General features: G+C 37.7%; 1 non-coding gene across 1 annotated transcript; it reads right to left on the minus strand.

The window, feature by feature from the left end:
- Positions 1–1,060: 1,060 nt before the first annotated feature.
- Positions 1,061–1,164, minus strand: LOC116890386. Its single transcript, XR_004386592.1, has one exon. It is a non-coding gene; the product is annotated as a U6 spliceosomal RNA (small nuclear RNA).
- Positions 1,165–6,915: the final 5,751 nt, after the last annotated feature.

A 6,915-nucleotide genomic window follows, 5' to 3' on the forward strand; every position in this document is an offset into this window, starting at 1 on the left:
TCCCCCTCCTGTCTTCATCCAAGTCCCTCCCACCCTCCCTCTACTTCCCTTGGTTAGTTTGTTCCCCCTCTAGGACTGAAGCATCCACTCTTTAATCTTCCTTCCTCTTAAGCTTCATGTGGACTATGAATTGTATCTTGGGTATTCCAAGCTCTTTGCCTAATGTCCACTTATCAGTGAGAGCATACCCTGTGTGTTCTTTTGTGACTGAGTTACCTCATTCAGGATGATATTTTCCAGTTCCATCCGTTTGCCTAGGAATTTCATGAAGTCATTGTTTTTAATAGCTGAGTAGTATTCCATGGTGTAAATGTGTCACATTTTCTGTATCCATTCCTATGTTGAGGGCATCTAGGTTGCTTCCAGCTTCTGGCTATTATAAATATGGCTGCTATGAACATACTGGAGCATGTGTCCTTGTTATATGTTGGAGCATCTTTTGAGTATATGCCTAGGAGTGGTATAGCTGGGTCCTCAGATAGCACTATGCTCAGTTTTCTGAGGAACCACCAGACTGATTCCCAGAGTGGTTGTACCAGCTTGCCATCCCATCAACACTGGAGGAGTGTTTCTCTTTCTCCACATCCTGTGAGCATCTTCTGTCACCTGAGTTTTTGATCTTATCCATTCTGACTGGTGTGAGGTGGAATCTCTGGGTTGTTTTGATATGCATTTCCTTGATGACTAAGGATGTTGAACATTTCTTTGAGTGCTTCCTGGCAATTTGAGTTTCCTTAGTAGAGAAATCTGTTTCAACTATTGGAGTGATCACAGGGACCCCAATGGAGGAGTTAGGGGAAGGACTGAAGGAGCTGAAGGGGCCTTATCTGGCATCAATGAGAGGGAAGGCCCTTGTTTCTGTGAAGTCTTGATGCCCCAGTGTAGAGGAATGCTAGGGCAGTAAGGCTGGAGTGTGTGGGTGGGTAGGTGGGTGGAGGAGCACCCTCATAAAAGAAGAGTAAGGGGGGATGGGATAGGGAGTTTGCAGAGAGGAAACCGAGAAAGGGGATGACATTTGAAATGTAAATAAATAAAGCATACAATTTTAAGAGAATGAAATACAAAGTATGAAATGTTCCTGAATTTGTGTGTTATCCATGTGTAGGAGCCATGCTAATCTTCTCTGTATTGTTTCGTGCTTAGTGTGTGTGTCACTAAATAAAGAGCAGAAACATTGATTTTTTTTCCCCCTTTGCCACTATTGAGGATTGGACCTAGAACCTTACTTAGCCTTCTCAAGTGTTCTGCCACTAAGAAACACCCTCAGTCACTAACACTGCTTAACTTATCTACTATTATGTCAACAGTCATATGGTATTCATGTTTTGACATTATATATAAATATCTTTGTATGATCACTTAATATGGTAATTAATTTCCGTGAGATTGTCAATAATTAAGTTATTGAATCAGAGAATATATATTTTCAAAAACTAGCCCTTTGAAATCTATTTTTAACTTTAATTTCAATTTTGCTATAATTTTATTTTATATATATATTCTTAAATACCACCTGCTCAGTCTGTGTAATGTTACATGTGTGTATGTTTTCAGAGCTGACCATGGTACTGGACATTGATAGGAATTGATGTGCTCTTCTCTCAGGAAGGCTATTCCTCTCCCTGACAGCATTGCTCAGTTGTTTATGGTTCTTTGTGTGGGGTTGAGGCCTCATGGGCTCTACCCCATCCCCTTTGGTATGTCTATTGGTGTCATTCTTGTTCAGTCCATGTTGGGACAGTCATGTTAGTGAGACTTGATGGACACAGCTTCCGGTATTACCAGTTGACAAAACTTCATATCAAACTCCTTGATTTTATAGCCCTTCTTGTCTTTCCACTCCGTATTTGACAATGTTCCCTGAGCCCTTAGTCTGGGAGTGTTTAGTAAATGTATCCATTAGGACTAGGTGAATGTTTTTTTGAGATCTTTCTTAGCCAATTTTTTTCTTATTTTGAGAATTCCCTCTTGAGAATTCTCCTACGCCATTTTTTTAATAGGTCATTTGATTTTGACTCCTTGTTTTTGAAGTTTTTATTTATTCTTGATATTAATTCTCTGTCAGGTGTTTAGCTGGAGAAGATTCTCTCCCATCCAGTGGGCTTCTTCTTCACCCCGTTGATTGTTTTTAGTTCAATCTCCCCTATTTAGGTTGATGACTTCTTCCTTGTTTAATTTGGTGGTCTGGCCATATCTTAAAATCCATTGCTTTTAGATAGGTTTTCAAATATAAAGAAGTAAGTTGTTTATTTTAATTTAAATTCTGAATTTATTTTGTGTCTCTTGTTATATTTCCCTGTAATTTCTGATTTTGTTATTTTGGGTCCTTCCTTTCTTTTTATTTCTTTGTTTCTTTTGTCTTCTGGATTTATTGTGTTTGTTTTTGTTTGCTTTTCGTTTTTCTGTTTTTGCTTTTCGTTTTTGGTTTGTTGTACAAAGGGTTTGTTAATCTTGTTTAAATTCTTAAAGAATGAGACTTTAGATTCATTGATTTTGTTCAAACTTTATATTGTTTCTTTGTCTGTTTTTTAATTTATTTATTACTGCTGACCATTTTGGATTTGGTTTGTCACATGTTTTTTCTTTCAAGTTTTTGCAAGTTTTTTCAAGTTGCAGCGTAAGCCATTTTTAATGTAGGCACTTAAAGCCATAACCTTCCCCTCAGAACTGCTTTCAATATGCTTCAGAGGTTTTGTTTTCATTTTTCATTACTTCTTCCAGAAAGATTTTTACTTCTTGATTTCTTCTTTGACCCATTAAGCATTTAGTAATGAGTTGTTTAAGTTTTATTGTGTTGCAGTCAGGATAGAGGGAATGCTTTCAATCCTTTTTTTAATTTGTTAAGACTTATTTTACTTTATTATTAATAAAATATTTATCATAAAAATATAATACTTTATTATTCATGTAAATTAGACAGAAGATGTGGTATTTTTCGGAAAAGTTTCCATGTGTTGCTCAGTAGAATTCTTTGGTATTTGGATATATTTTATAGGTATTTAAGTCCATTGGATGCATGATATCAATTAATTCTGTTCTTATTCCGTTTAAAAGTGGGCTATTGAAATCACCTAATATTAATGAATTGTTGTTAATTTGCATTTAAAATCTAGTAGTAGATTTTTTTTTTGAAATTGAATGCCCAGAGATTGGTACACATATGCTTAGGCTAGGGACTTAGTCTTTTTGGCTAATTCTTCCTTTGCTTAGAATGAAGTATCCCATCTCCTCTCTTCTAATCAGTTTTATTTAAAATCTAATTTATGAGATATTGAGATACAAATGCATGTTTGCTTTCTGGTCTCATTTGATTGGAGTATTTCTGTCCTTTCTTTTACTCTAAGGAGGTGCCTATCTTTCAAACTAAGATGTTTCTTGTAGACAACAAACAAATGGATTTTGTTCATTGATCCAGTCAGTGAGGCTGTGTGTTTTGATTATAGAATTGAGGCCATTGGTTTTTGAAGTTATTATTTAGATCTGTTTGTTGATTATGGTCACATTGTTGTTGGGGTTTGGTGTTCTTTCGATTCTTGGTGGAATTTTGTGTTTTAATAATCATGATTTGGTATCTTTCCACAGATATATGGCTTCCTTATTTCCTTTAGGTTTGGTTTGTTTGGTATAAAATGTTTTAGGTTGTTTGTGTCATGAAAAGTTTGCCTTTCTCCTTCACTCTTCCATAATGTTTTGCTGGATATATTATTTTAGGTTGGCTGCACAGTCTTTTAGGGTTTCAATGCATTCCCTGAGGCTCTTCTAACTTTCAAAGTTTCTATTGAGAATTCAGCTAGTATTTTAATGATTTTTCCTTTATTTGTGACTTGCTTTTTTCTTCTTTGCACCTTTCAATAAACTTTATTTTTAATATATATTTAGTGTTTTTAACAATGATATACAACAGGGGTTTTCTTTTCTGGCCTTGTCTATTTAGTGTTTTATCATTTTTGTACTCACATGAGTGTATCTTTCTTTAGTCAGGGAACTTTCTGTCTACGATCTTTTTGAAGATTTGGTTTATTCCATTGACTTAGGATTCTCCCTCATCTGTGTCTATAATTTGAAGGTTTATTTTTTTTTCATGATGTTCCACATTTCTTGTGTGTTCCATTCCTGTACTAGTAAATGTTTTTGTTTGTATTCCTTGCTTACTTTGTATAGATCCTCTACTTTCTCTTTGAGTCCTGATATTCTATATTCTGCCCGAATAATTCTACTTGTAAGACTTTCCTTTAACTTTTCTAGTTGGGATATTGAATTTTACCCATTTTTCCTTTTGATTGGGAATAGATTCTTTTCTCCCATAATATATCCTGATTATGATTTCCCCTCCTTCAACTCCTCTCACTTTACTTCCCCCAACTTCCCTCCCATTCAGATCCATTCCCTTTCTGTCTCTCATCAAGGGACAGACTTAGATAATAATATAACAAAGTAACATATAAAATAAAACAAAACTATAATTTCTAAGTTGGATAATGCAAATCAACACAAGGAAAAGAGTCCAAGGAGAAGACACAAAAATCAGTTTGCACATTCAGGGATTCCATAAGAACGATAAACTGAAAGCCATAGTACACGTGCAGACGACCTGCATCTGTGCCTGTTGTCTCAGTCTCTGTGACTTCATATAAGCTTTGACCATACTGATTTAGAGGGATTTGTTTACTCACTGTTCTCCATCCCCTCTGGCTCTTATACTCTTTCTGCCTCCTCTTCCACAGGGTCCCCTGAGAACCACAAGGAGACTTTACATAGAGCCATCCAACTTAGGGATGAATATCCCAAGATCTGTCACGCTTTATAATGTCTGGCATTTTTCTCATCTGCTGCAGGAGGAAGCTTCACTGATGACGGCTAAGCAGAGCACTGATCTACCAGTCTAAAAACTGGAGAATATCTTCCCTGTACCAAGGATGCTAGAACATAGGGGTGAAGGCTCTAGGTAGGTGAATTATGTAGGTATTATCTTCAGCAATAATGCCTTGCTGTCACTTTATGGAAAACAGTCCATGGTTTTGGCAATAGCCTGAGTTGTTTTCAATAGCACATTATTCAAATATGTGAAAACTTACAGGTAAGAAGTTTTTACAATGGTCTATAACAATTTATTCTGAATCTTGCATTTTTAGAGTAGTCCACCTTTACATTGCAGTAGAAATAATTGTTTCAAAATGCATTAATCAGCATTTGGGTCATGATTTTCCATAATGAACAGAAACTTTAATTAAACAGCGCCTTTTGACTGAGGGCAGCTTCTACCTCATAGCATATAACTTGGCTCATAGAACTGAAGGTCTAATGCCCCATTCTACTCCTATCACAGCCATTGCTGTATTGATTGTACCCCAACTCATAAAGTTAGAGGATGAAAACCTCGACCCCCGGGCCAGCCCCCACTACATCACATCCTTCATATTCCCAAGGCCAGTGGATTTAAAATTCCCTTCCATGCCTTAAACTAGACACCACATGCATCTCAGCTGTGCTGTCAGAGAACAAGTGACCTCTGCCCCCCCAGTGAAGTTCCCACTATACATCACACATCCTGGGTCGTGAGGTTAGAGAATACATTACCACATCCTGACCCTGGCACAATCCTTTGTTTTTGTGGTAGCATAAAATCCAATTTGTGTGGTCAGAGGCCATTCCCTTGATCCTAGACCAAATCGGTTCAGTCGCCTCATTAATGATCTAGCACAAAGTATGTCTACAGCTAAACTTCAAGCAGCAATAAACCAAGTCAAGATGAGATAAATGCAGGGAATTTAAACAAGTCTAAATGCTCTCTCAGCACAGATATGCCAGAGAATTATAACTAATCAAGTAACTTTACATGTGCAATTTTCAATGCAAAACCACAAGTAACACTGAAAATCAAGAAAACTATGTCTCTACAAAAATTACCAACCCCATAAGTGTGACAGACTTCTGTGCTGGACAGTTTTATATCAGCTTCACATAAGCTAGAGTCCTTTTAGAAGGGGGAACCTCATTTGAGAAAATGTCCCCACCAGATAGGCCTATGGGCAAACCAGCAGTCCATTTTCTTGATAGACCATGTTAGAAGGCCCAGCCCATTGTGACACCCTGGGTAGGGGGTTGTGGGTTTTATGAGAAAGCAGGCTGAGCAAGTCACGGGGACCAAGTCAGGAAGCAACATCATGGCCTCTGCATTATTCCTGTATCCAGGTTCCTGCCCTGCTTGAGTTCCTGACCTGGCTTCCTTCAATGACAGAATGAGATATATGGAAGTGTAAGCAAAATAAATCCTTTTCTTTTCAAGTTGTTTTTGGTCATGATATTTTATCAAAATACTAAGACAGAAGTTGGTGGCAGCATCATGCAGATCTGCTATGACAGATGTAGGCATGTATTTTGGGGAGGATTCTGAAAGACCATGAAACTTTGGCCTGGACAAAACCAGAATGCTCAGAGCTCAGTGGATCTCCTGTGGGGTCTTAGAGGATAATGCTGGGAGCATTACAGATAATGGAAGTCAGGATTATGAAGTTTTAAAGGGCATCAATGACTCCATCAGGGGCCATATGGAATGGTTTGGATTGAGAATCTATGGAAGTAAAGTCTTTGCTTTGCTGGGAAGATGAAAGTCTTCTGGAAAGTGCTTCTTCAGGACACAGAAGGAAGCTATTATACAAAGGCAGCAAAGGTTGTGACTCATGGTGCCAGCAGAATTTGGTAATATGAGATTTCTGAGTGGTACTGGCTTCAAAGGGGACATGGAGAGAAGCTGAGGTTTGCCTTGCCACTGTGAGAGGTTAGGGAAGCCACTGGTGAAGGTCCAGCTTCAGCAGCAGTGAAATCATCAGGACTGAAGGGGTCATGGAGATAGGCTGAAACTTGAGACTATTTTTCTCAGAATCCCTGAGAAAAATCTTTGGAAGATCAAGTGCA

Source organism: Rattus rattus, chromosome 1, assembly GCF_011064425.1.
Source record: "Rattus rattus isolate New Zealand chromosome 1, Rrattus_CSIRO_v1, whole genome shotgun sequence".
Taxonomy (NCBI): domain Eukaryota; kingdom Metazoa; phylum Chordata; class Mammalia; order Rodentia; family Muridae; genus Rattus; species Rattus rattus.